The sequence below is a fragment of the Lathamus discolor genome, chromosome 12, assembly GCF_037157495.1.
Source record: "Lathamus discolor isolate bLatDis1 chromosome 12, bLatDis1.hap1, whole genome shotgun sequence".
NCBI classification, from domain to species: Eukaryota; Metazoa; Chordata; class Aves; order Psittaciformes; family Psittacidae; genus Lathamus; species Lathamus discolor.
The window spans coordinates 14904970-14916956 of record NC_088895.1 but is presented as its reverse complement, the minus strand read 5'-3'; the positions used below and the strand labels follow the sequence as shown (position 1 = coordinate 14916956).

Genomic DNA, 11987 nt, shown 5'->3' with positions numbered 1-11987 from the left:
AGGCCAGAAACAGGTTATTTTAAAGACAGAGTTAGATAAAGCTGTATTAATGCCTCGCTTCCTCCAGTGTCCCCACAACCTTCGGTGGGGGTGAGCCTTGCTTAAGCTTCACTTTCATAACCCCACATCCATCCAAGTATTTTGGAGTCATTTGGACCTACTTGGCTTTACCAAAGGAGTGATCCCATTTCCGGTGATGGGCAGTGACTGGATTTTCCTCTGCTTCCAGCTGGGCTGGCCTGTGTGGCTGGGCTGGCGGCGCTGGGACCGCTCCTTGTGACTGCCCCCTCCACCCCCCTGCAGAGCTGATTGTTTCTGGGTTAGCAGTGGAGCCGGTGTTTGTCCCCTGCACTGGGAGGGTGGCTGTGTAAAGGCAAGGACGTGCACACACGGGTGGGAGCTCGGCTCAGCTCAGTGCTGCAGCTCGAGTCCCGCTGCCCTTAACGTGAGTCCTGGCGCCAGGTGGAGGAAGGGACCTTGTGGCTTCTGTGGGCTGAGACCAGTTGTGAAAACCTGGGAGCATCTTGTAGTGAATGTGACATGTTCGGATTGCTTTGGCAGCCTCGGGTGTGACCTACAGTGAACCAGCCAATGGACTTAAATAAATCTGATCATAAAGTGCTCTGTCTCTTGTCTCAGGTACTGGTGTCTGCAGGTGGCTGATGAGCTGGCTTGTGTGCGTCCCCCAGGCTGAACGGGAAGAACCTCTGGGCTGATGCCACCCGGTGAAGTCAGTTCTGTGGGCAGGTTTCTGCATGTGAAGGCTGGGAAATAGCCTGCCATAAACCGAAACTTGCGTGGCTCTTTTGGTAAATGCAAAATCAAGTTCTTCGTTTTACTACACAGCTTGTTTAGCTTCCAGATGGCAAACCAACATGAAGTAATGGAAGTGCAGCGTTGTTTTGTTATAATGGGTATGTAAACGTGATATTTATTCACTGCAATAGACTGCTGTGAACCGTATTCCAGCAGTAACCTTTTAAATCCATCACTTGGCTGCACACGAGCGTGGTCTAAAAGGGACTTGTGAGCTCTTTTCTTTCTTTGTTCCTGGTTCAGGAGATGGGGGAGAGGTCCTCTAACACCAGTAGGTGAATAGACGGAGTCTTTAAGCAACTGTAGATGCTTTTAAAACTGTCCCTTAACTTTGCGTTAATTTTGGCTACGAGGAAAAAATGGAAACGTGCCAAAAGGACTGGAAATAACCCCACAAGGTGCCTGTTCAGAGCAGCTCCACGCGTTTGTTTCTCTAAGGACACCAGACCACACTAAAGAGTATAAACACACCCGAGATGCACACAGCAGAGCGGGGAGGAGGTTTCTGTGTGCGGGCACGTGCCAGCGTGGGAGCCCGAGCCCGGGGGTGCTGCGGTTGCAGAGGGATGCGGCCCGGCCGCTGCTCTGCCCTGATTTAACAGGGGCTGTTTAACCGCCTGCCAGAACTGTTCTGGCTGGACCCTCCCGGGCCGCGTGAAACCCTCGCCGCAAGGTGGGCCAGGAGCTGCGAGGCGGTGGTGGTGTATTTCCACAGCACTTCTGGAAACTGCCATGAGTTTGGTTCCTGTTGTGCTTCCGCTGCTGCTCCATGGGCAGGTCCTGCTCCATAGCAGGGCTGAGCAAACCAACCCTGCCCCTGGCCCACAGAGGGGGAGCGGAGCCGCTTCTCCAGAGAGCTCCATGTGGTTCCCTTCACTACTGGGGACCGTGCTGGATCGTTTGTGTCCCGTGTTGGTGGCAGCTTCAGCAAACGAGCTGGAGGAAACCAGGAGCTGTTGGGTTTGATGCTGGGGCCGAAAGGGTCCGGGCTGTGCTGGGAGGGCCCTGGGTCTGGGTTGGAGCTTGGGGCAATGGCTGGGGACAGAGGTGCTTAAAGCCTGGCCTGCGTTCAGTAAAGCGCAGAGGGGACTGAGGTGAAGGTCCTGTGGGCAGCAGCCAGCCCTGCTCCCGCTGGGGCTGCTCCAGCAGCTGTGGATGGCATCGGTCTGAGCCGTCACCCTGGTACGTGCGGCGCCTCAGTGCGCTGCTGCCATCTGCCAGCACCCACCTGTGAAAGCACGGGATTTATCCTGCTCCTGTCACTCAAACCTTTGGGTTTGCAGCACCTGAACTTGTGACGGGCAGCAGGATGGCACTGATCGCCGCAGGACGGTCACAGCGTGTCCAACGGGCAGACAAACCTGTGTCGGGTCTGGTGGTGACAGTGGTGATGTTCTGTCTCTTTGCTCTGCATCCTTTGAAGCCCAGAGCTGCTGCACAGTGTTGCCTTGAGGCCTTATTGCTGCTTTGTTTTAAACCGTGCCCGACAGACGGGTTTTAACATTGTGACTTCTCCTCAGAGAGCTGGACTAAGCAAGTGCTTCACTTTAAATATTGAAATAGCACGATTACACTTGTCAGGAGGAATAAATAGCTTTGACTTACACGAAGCTGCAACCCGTTTGCCACAGCGCTTGGCTCTGCAGGCACTGCTGTGACACACGGCAGCTCCCTGGGCTCTGCTGGGGGATGCAGTGGGAGAGGAGGAGCAGGTCTCAGGGTCGAGACAGGACACTGGATGCTGACTGAAGTCTGAGGTCTGCAGGTCCCCCCTGATGGGGAGCTGGTGCCTGGGGCTGAGCAGAGAGGTCCCTGCGGGGCTGCAGCCCCAGGGGCACTGGTTGGCAGGGGGTGGGCTCCTGCAGAACGAGTTGCTGCAGAGGATCCGTGGGAATAAAGCCTTGTTTCTGCTGGGAGGTGTGAGGAGAGCTCCGCTTTCTGCCACATGAACTGGCTCCACAAGCTGCCGGCACGCACGGACACGGCAGCACCAGTACCCAGAGGATGTAGTAGCAATCCAAGCTGGCCTGGGGTGACACTGACCACCACGTGCTGGAGCTGACGCTGTCGTCCTCACTTGGCAGTTGTGATTTCAGAGAAAGGCTGGTGCGTGGCACAGGTTTGTGTGACGGGTGAGTGTGTGGTGCCCACGGCTGCCAGCCAGGGTCCGTCCACCACGAGCACCAGGAACGGCTCTTCAGCTGGTGCCAGGCTCCTCTGGCTGCGGTTCCTTTTGTTTGCTGTCACTGTTTAACTGATTTCAGCGTCCTCTGTTCCAGCCGGTTCCTGGGGTCTCCGTCCTCTTCTTGCGTCCCTTCTGACCAGACCCTGAAAGCCTCATTTTGCATGTCCTGGCCCCCACGGGCGCCCCGGGCTGCGGGCGGGCAGGGCGGTGCGGGCCCCGCAGCGTTGCCCGAGTCAGGGATGCCCCGCATGGCCGGAGCGCGCAGCGCGGGGGGCCGGGGCCAGCTCCGGGGCTGTTGCCTCCTGCGCCTCCGGCTCCCGGCGGCTCCCGCTCCGCGTGGCGGAGAGGAGGCGCTCCCGGCGGCGGAGCCGCTGCCGTCCCGTGCGCCGTTAAATCGACCGCCCGGTAGGGAGCGTTGAACGTGGCAAACAATGCCCGCTTTGGGTGTTCCCCTCCAGGGAGGCACGGGAGGGTTCGGGCCCAGGGGGTGCCTGGGGAAGCCTCGCAATGTTAAAACTCTGTTTTACTCAGCTGAAGGTTCCAGTGGCTTCTATTCGCTCTTCCCTATCGAGTCTGTGGTACATGAAGGTGAAGCCTGTCGCGCTCTGTGGCTGTTTATCCCTCGAATTACCGGGTATGCAATGTTCATGAGATCTTCAATAGCACTTCCTCTTCAAGCACCCCTGCTGTTCGGCAGAGGTGACCCCCCCTTCCTGCCTTCCTCCTGGGCAGATGCCACCCGGGTTCACTCGCTCGTGCTGTGTAACCACAGCGCTCACGGCAGCGCTGCAGCTGCGGAGCCCCATGGGTCTGCAGCTCCCCGTGCTCCCTGGCAACCCCTGCTCGTGGGGACAGGGTTGTCCTGGCCTTGTTCCTGCGGCGCCAGAACCTCTGCCACACAAAGCACCCCGTTACACGCGGTGTGCTCCAGACCCAGCAGCGGTGGGCAACTGGCTGAAAAGAGCAACATTTTTACTGAATATCACTCATGGACAACTTGAACTTCATCCTGGTCCCGTGGCTCCTACAGCATCTCCCTCCCCAGCCCCTCTGTAACACGCTGACGACTGCAGCTGGAATAGGGTGGTAGGAGGAAACCAGAATGGTCTCTGCTCACCTGAAACCCATCAGCAGAAGCTTTTCCTCGGGATCTGTAGCCCACATTACTGGGGTGCAATGTTTGCTGATTGCTTGTGCCTTAAAATACAGATGGCTGAGGGAGCAGAAGCAAAGTCAGATTTCCAGTTGGAGCTGCTTGGGAGCAGCAGCATGCAGTGGTGGGTTGCTCCCAGGAGCTTCTGCAGGCTGTCTTCATTTTGTCATGCACTTTAATGCATCCTTTCTTTTTAAAGATCTGATTCCTGAAGCTCCATACCAGCAATCAGTCTCTAATGTAAAGCCCTTGGTGGCAGAATCAATATTTACAATATTTCCTGCAATTTATGCTTTTCTCTTTATGTAAAACCCCTTTTTTCTGTTGCTCCAGTGGAGGCAGGAATGAGTGTGATGTATTCCAGGGGTTTCCAGCAAACGAAGGAAGTAAGACGTCAAGGTAAGCATTAAGCAATTTCCTAATATGACTGCTGAAACTGTCATACGTGACAGATATGTTTGAGTGTCTCGGGATTCGATGCATCTCTCGCAGGTAAACAAGCATTATCTGTTTGTTCTGACTTCCCGTTGGCATTAACATTCCTTCTGAAAGGGGAAACCTGCCTTTTGTATTTTTTTTAAGAAGAAACTCTTAGAATTGGGTGCAATGTATTTGCTGACAGAGACTCATGAAAGCAGGGGGTGTGTTTGTGTCTAGAGCACCCTTCAGGGACGTTACTCACTGTGTTTCTCTCTTTCACGTGTTTTTCCCTAAGTTACAGGTATGAGCACAGTGTCTGCCCTTAGTTTTCTGTTGTAACTTCCCACTGCCTGTGTCTGTATCAGAGGTCAGAGCAGGCAGAAGTCAGGCTTTTCCTACTGTGGGTCTGCACCATAGACTTTTAGCACAATAGATGTGCAAAGGAGATGCAGTAATTGAGTGAATGCTAATCTTGACAGCGTTTAAATTGTAACCACGAAATACCTGCTCACTGCGCATGCTATGTTTCGAATAGCTAGAAAACATTTAAAACCCCTTTCAGGTGTAGGCTTCAGGAGCAGGTATGTTGCAGGGACAGGCTCCAGCGCCTCCAAAGTTAGGGCTGACAAAACAAGATGTGGGCTGTAACTCTGCAGCCTCTGCTTGATGAGGGGAAACGAGGGTTTGTTCCACAGTCTCCAAATTCAGTCTTATCTGTGCTGCCTTTTGCTCTATTGTGCACTATTTGTGTTGGGCAGTTGGCTAAAGCAGGCATTTATTTTCACTTTCCATATATTTGTAGATAATGGTGTCTCCCAAATTTAACATTAGCTTTAGCAAATGATGATGGGTTATGACAGTTCAAGCCCTCCTATTCCTTTTTACAGTGTTCCTATGCCAGCCCCAGTTGTCAAGCATACAGTGTTGTCCTGCAAGGTTGGGCTCAGCCTCATCCATGCTTAGGCTGGAAATAAACAGTTTTAAAGGAGCTTCCCAAAGCCAGGAGACTGTTCCTTTACATGAGAAGTCCTTTGTGGAAAATGAAAAGGAGATGATCCAGAGGAGAGTGACTGCTGTGCCTGTCACCCAGGCACTGAGCCCATGGGGATGTTTTATCTGGTGTTGGAGACGTATATTCGGTGACTTCCATCTGCGGTGCTGCCTACCTGAGGGCAAGCTCAGCTTGGCTTGAGTGAAATTCCGATAGATCGAGTACATGCAGCCATAGTGGGTTATGGTCCTGGTGTTCCTCCCCTTCCCTCCATAGGGATGTACCTGAAATGGCTGTGTGAATGTATAAACCCCCCCGCAATGGAGCCGAGGTGGTTTTGCTGTGCCAGGGCACAGGGGTGTTGTGTCTTTGATGTTCTGCTTTGCGATGCACTCTGCTGACAGGAGCTGGAAGTAGTTCTGCTTTTGCACTGTGCCTTGTTTGGTCCTCGCTCTCCTGCCTGCTCTGACATCGTTCCTGTGCTTCCTCTGCTCCGTTGCTCTTTTCCCCACTTTGCTTGGGTGTGCTGGCTTTCCCAGACACCCACCCCAGCCCGCATGGGCACCGTGCTGCCCGCTGCGCCTCGCACAGCCCTGGGATTCGTGCTGCTGTAGCACAGAAAAGTCAGGTTTAATCTTGGAACCTCGCGCCCCAGCTCAGACACGGTTTGGTTTTGATCTTGTTCCTTTAATTCCGTTTTTTCTCTCTAAAATTACCCAGCTTTCTGGTTTAGATTTGCACATCCAAGACTTGAACAAGAACTCAGAGTATCTGTTGGATTTGACCTTTGCAGAGCTGCTCCAATCCTAGTTAAAATCTTGAGAATCTAATTTAACAAATTTCCTAATTTTAAAAGCTTGCTTTTAGCACCCTGTAGAACAGCACCTAGAGCTGGTGCTTCTGCTACATGCTCTCTGTCTCCCAGGTCTTTTACAGCCACAGAAATGCCATCCAAGGTAAATAATGTGGATGTGATTCTGAGGACTTATGAATAAGATCCAGTAGTCACCAGCTAAACCCAATCACAAAAAGAACAGAGCTACTCCAGCAAGTGAAGTGCCTGCAACAGCCTGGAAGGAGAATGGCAATGATGAAAACCTGAAAGCAGCAACTTCATACAGAAGTAAACGAAGAGGTGGGCTCTTTGTAAATGATGATCTAAAAAGTGTTCTAGGTTGTGAGACCTCATTTCAAATGTATTCATTAAATAATATTTGAATCATTTAACAGTTTGAACTCTACTGCACTGCTCATATCTTCGGGGGATTTTTTTCCCCAGTAACAAAGAAGCCTTTGTTCCTGCTCCGGGCTTGGGCTGTGCCTTGGATATTAGTTGGAAACCCGATAGCCTGACATCGCTAGAAGTCTGTGAGTACAATGTGAGTCGTCTGCAGCCAGGATTAAATCAGGCTTTTGTAGGAGATGTTGAGGGGCCATGCGATGGAGAAGCTGGGTTACGGTGGCAGGAGGTGTTTAACCCTTTGTGCTTGTGGTGGGGAACCAGAGGGTGTTTGTAGTAGGAGTGTCAGCAGCCAGCGCTGTGCTGGGGTACGGGGGGCTGCAGCCTGTACCCATCACTGGTGTGATTCCTGTTGGAAAAGCAAACGGCAACCTCTGTGGGTGAAATCCAGCCCTGTGAGAAGACCAAGAGAGGAGCTGGGATCCCAGGCAGAGGTGCACGGGCACCTTTGGCTGTGGGGTTCAGCACTGCACCCCGGATGCTGCCAGACCCAGCAGTGCTGCCTTCGGGATGCACTTCACCAGTTCCCACGGGCAGAGGCACTGGGTTTTGAACTTGACAAATCGGGACTATGAGCCAAGGTTCACCAATTGCTCAGAAACGTGAGTCTCTCTGTAAATCTTGTGAGGTACCATGACCAATAATAAATACAGGAGTATCTGCTTGCCTGGAGGCTTCAAGTGCTGGGAAGGACTTGGAAACGCTGCTCGTGGATGTCACAGGACATCAGGATGTAGAAAGGAAGTGCTAAGGTGAATGAATGCTCTCATGAAGCTAACACTGAGGGAAAATGAAGTCGTCGGGACTCTACAAAATAGCCCCTGGTTCTCTCCTTTTGCAATAGTTTAATTTATAAGATGAAGAAAAATGAATTAACACTAGTGGTTTGCTGGCATTGCCCGCTGGGAGCCAGACTTCCCAGTGCTCAAAGATGGTTCCTGCTCCACCACACTTACCTGAATTCCCACCTGGTTCAGGTTTAAGAAAACAACAGAACAAAGTCAGTCATACAAACCCCCTCATAAAATGCCAAGGAGAGTTAAATGCAGATTATCCTGACAGAGGAACTTCTTTTATTTAGGCTTCACAGAGTTATTTTAGGAAATACAAAACTTCTACTGTTCCTGCAGCCCAACTAATTCTTTTGTGCTGCAAATATGACCCAATTTCTGCCACACACCCCTTCCATGTGTAACCCTACAGTGTGTGTTTTAGAGATGGGAATTTGAAGGGGAGAAAAAAGCCCAGGAAGTATATTGTCATACAGCTGTTATAGATAGGAAAATTTGCTTTAGCATTTCCTAGCAGTTTCCCTAGCTGGACAATCCAGTGTGGTGTTACTTTAGCACTATCTTGGGTTTTGTGATCTAAATTAGAAAAAGATCAGTGTGTTCCATGTGTACACCTGAGTGCTGCGTATGCCCTAAGGGTTTCCACTGAACTGACGTAAGTGGGACCCAGTATACTCACGTGATACAAAGATGCTCTTTGCAGCAATGGAAAAGCATACCGGTATTGTGGACATACCGTGATCTATACTGAGGCACCTGGAAACCCAAACAGGAAAATACACAGCTTCAGGGTTGTAAAGGAAGTGAACCAGGCAACCAGCCTTGCAGAAGAGCAACCAGGAAAACCCTTGTGAAGGGCCAAGCTCTGAAACCACTGCTGGTCTCTGCGGGACACAACTGCAATAGTTTTAGTGCCTTAACTCTTATTATTCAGTCATGCATTTTTTCGAAGTGGGAAGCAGTCGAGTGCCTGAAGGAATTTGCTTCAAAGTTTCCAGAAATTTCCAGGACATTGTTGGCAAGACTGAGAGGGGAATATTTACATCAGTACGGTGACCTCGTCTGGGCACTAATTGGTTTTACAGGTGAAATTGTCTTCAGTCTCAGTTATGAGACAGCCACCCCCAGCCACTCACATGGGGAAGGACAAGAAGCAGTGCAGCAGGTCAGATCCCAGGGGCCTGCACCCTGCCAGGGCAGAGCAGTTCCACAACCAAAGCTCTGCACCGTTCTCAGGAACCGAGCAGGAGCAAGCAAATAGACACCTTGTCCTCGGGAGGACCATCTGATCTCACTGCACTGTCCAGCTCATGTGATGGTGTTGCAGATTTGCCTTCTGAGTTAGTCCGGCCGCTGTGTCTGCCGTAGTTTTGGGAGGGAGAAGAGGCGATAGCTTCCTGAACTCTTCCAGGCAGGAATGCTGAGCACCTTCCCCATAATGTCAGCCACCAGACTTGGGAGCCTGTCCTTCAGAATGTTCAGATTCCGTTCACTGAAAATCGCTGCCAGGAAAAACCCACTGGCTTTTCTGCAAGGAATCTGGTGGGAGCCCGCGCTCTGAAGACAGGACTCGCCACCTCGGCAGCTGTGCGACTGGTAGTGGCAACCGAAGGCTTTTTTGTGTTGTTCAGGATGGCTGCACTCCCCAGCACTGCAGAGGTTATTTAGGAGCTCAAATTTATATACCTGAGGCCTGACATATTAATGAAATGGTGTCTTTATGGAGCAGGGGTATAAACACCACAGAGAAGTAAGATGTGGTTTTGCTCGATGGACGGGGTTTAAAAGGCCCTTTGCTAATGGCGAGCTGGGCTGAAGCATTTCCAGCATCTGGGCTTGTTTTGTGCAGTTTATGTGGTGGTTTCTTCCTTAGATCCTCAGTGGTAATGAGCCCACACAGTTGATTGCTGCAGGGAGAAAAAAATAATTCTGAATAGGTTTGCTGAATAATTATGAACTGAGCTGAACTCTTACATTTGCTTACTAATTGTGCGCTCCGCGATGTTTTATGTATGATGCATTCATTCTGTTAAAAAGGATTTTTTTGCTGAGCAGCCTTTGCCGGGCGCGAGGTCCCCGGGCCCGGCGGTGGCGGGAGCAGGGTCCAGCTCAGCAATTGGGGCCGTTTGCATTATTATTTTTTTAAAACATCACCATTTGGTTTTCAGAGCTTGCAATATGAAACCCCGAATCGTGCTATTGTCTTGAGGGCTGAAAGAAATGAATCCCCTCAACTCTCGATTTGGCAGAGGCAATTACTATTGTTAATTTAGAAAATGATCCCCTGCAGCTACAACTATTTAAATAATGCCTTTCCCTGCTTCCCAGGATGACCAGAACCCAAAGACTGAAAGTAAAAATGTTTTGTAAAATGGGCTTTTCACCACTCGGTACGATTGAGGGTTTCCTTCTGTTCGGCTGGGTGAGAGTGACCGTTTGGACCGAAGTGCTCCCATGGTGCTGGTCCCATCCTAGGGCTCCCCAGATCTGTGCTGAAGGCTGAGAAGGACATAGGAGGTCCATGGCCCCGGCACGTGTTTAGTCCAGAGCACTCTTAGACAGTAACAAACAGTGAATGCATATAAATAGTGAACGTTTGCAAACGTTAACAACATTAACAAATCATGAATGTTCAGAAATGTTATCGGATAGTAATGGAGCCTGTACAGTGCTGGTCTGGTGGAGGACCTTACCGCTTCACTCATCTCAGCTGCTGGTGTGTTACAGTGTGGAACTTCCAGCCTTAAAATTTGCCCCTGGCAGGCAGCATAGCCTCAGCCCAGAGTGGAGCAGCAGAAAAGCCCTCTGGGGAAGGAGCATGCTGCTGGTCCTGGGAAGGACCAGAACGGAGGAGAGAGGAGGGTTAGCGCTTGCCCAGAAGCACCTGATGATCACTGTGGATGTCTCCATCCTTCTAACTGCTCTCTCCTTCATGGTATTATTCTGCTCTTACAGGGGGACTGTGCTGGCTCTGCTCAAGGAACAGGCAGATTCCGAATCTTCCATGAAATGCAAGGTAAAGCTAAATCAGTAAATATCTGTCTTTTCACAAGCTGCGGCTGCCCCATCCCTGGCAGTGCTCAAGGCCAGGTTGGACACAGGGGCTTGGAGCAAGCTGCTCCAGTGGAAGGGGTCCCTGCCCGTGGTTGGGGCTGGAGGAGCTTTAAGGTCCCTTCCAACCCAAACCAGGCTGGTCCCGGTGCCTCCGCCGTCGAGGCTCCCCGGGCCACCGGCCACTGCCTGCCCGCCCGGCGGTGCGGCGGACGCCAGGGGGCGCTGTGCCCGTTCGGAACAGCCGGCTCCGACGGCGCGCACGCAGGCGCAGAGCTGCGCGTGGGGCCGCGGTCGGTGCGGGGCGCGGCTGCGCTGCGGGGCCATGGGCACGGGGGCCAGCGGCTCTCTCCCTCCTCCTCTTCCCTCCTCCTCTCCCCCCCCACTCCGCTCCCCTGCTCTCGCCCCCGTGGCCGCCGTTCCCTCCGCGATGGAGCGGGACACCCCCCTCCAGCCCCCGTTCCTTTGTGCCGCTGTCGGGCCGCGCGCGCTCCGCTCCGTGCCCCGGTGCCAGCCCCGCACCCCGCGGCCCCCCCGTCACTTTGCTAAGTAATAATTTCCATGTCCAATTCCATTTCTTCTCGAGTTCTGAAATCTCCAAGCCATCAGCAAGGAGGATAGTTCACATGAAAACTAATTACACAAAATCAATATTTAATCACAGCGCAGCATCCTGATCCTGCAGGAAAAAATCCCCTTAAAACTCTCCTGCCATAGACAAATACCGGGCGGGCGCTTATTTATGGACCGCGGGGTTTGGGGTGGGAGTAATTTTCATGTTTGGTATTCTGTTTTTTACGCCACCGCGTGTGCGAGCCTCCCGCGTCCCGCCGGCAGGTTGGGCGCCGCGGACCTGAGCGGGGTTTGTCCCCACGGCAACACTGGGCTCGGACTTCCCCGCTGCCACTGACTCCCAGCTCCCCCCCGCCGGCAGCCGGCCCGGGTGGGCCCGACGGGGCGAGCCGGGGCCGCTTGGACCTCTCCTCGTCCCGCTCTGGCGGGGAGGGCGGCGCTGACCGCCCCGCTCCGGGTCCCGCCGGTCGGTTCCGGCCCCTGCGCCTCCCGCTCCCAGGGCTCCGCGGGAGCAGCGGCGGCGGCGCGGGGCGGGGCGCGGGGCCGGGCCGGCGGCGGAGCCACCTTAACGGCGAGCCCCGCCCCGGGCGGCGCGCGCTCATTGGCGCAGCCCCGATGGCTGAAATTCATCGCTGAAATGCAAAACTTGTTGCTGCTCCGCCAGCGCCGGGCGAGAGCGAGGGAGCGCGGCGGGGAGCGCGGCGCAGCCCTCCCAGCGCCCGCACGCAGCGCCGGCCCCGCCGCCCCGGCCCCGCCGCCGCCGCCGG

At 53.3% G+C, this 11987-nt stretch overlaps 1 long non-coding RNA gene across 2 annotated transcripts; it reads left to right on the top strand.

Moving 5' to 3' along the window:
• The first annotated feature begins 3873 nt into the window (after positions 1-3873).
• On the top strand, positions 3874-10344 carry LOC136020775 (uncharacterized). Of its 2 annotated transcripts, none has more exons than XR_010615479.1 (4): positions 3874-4278; positions 4488-4553; positions 6491-6700; positions 6796-10344. It is a non-coding gene; the product is annotated as an uncharacterized LOC136020775 (long non-coding RNA). The 2 variants fall into 2 exon arrangements; XR_010615478.1 differs by having other exon boundaries at positions 3875-4278; positions 6502-6700.
• Positions 10345-11987: the final 1643 nt, after the last annotated feature.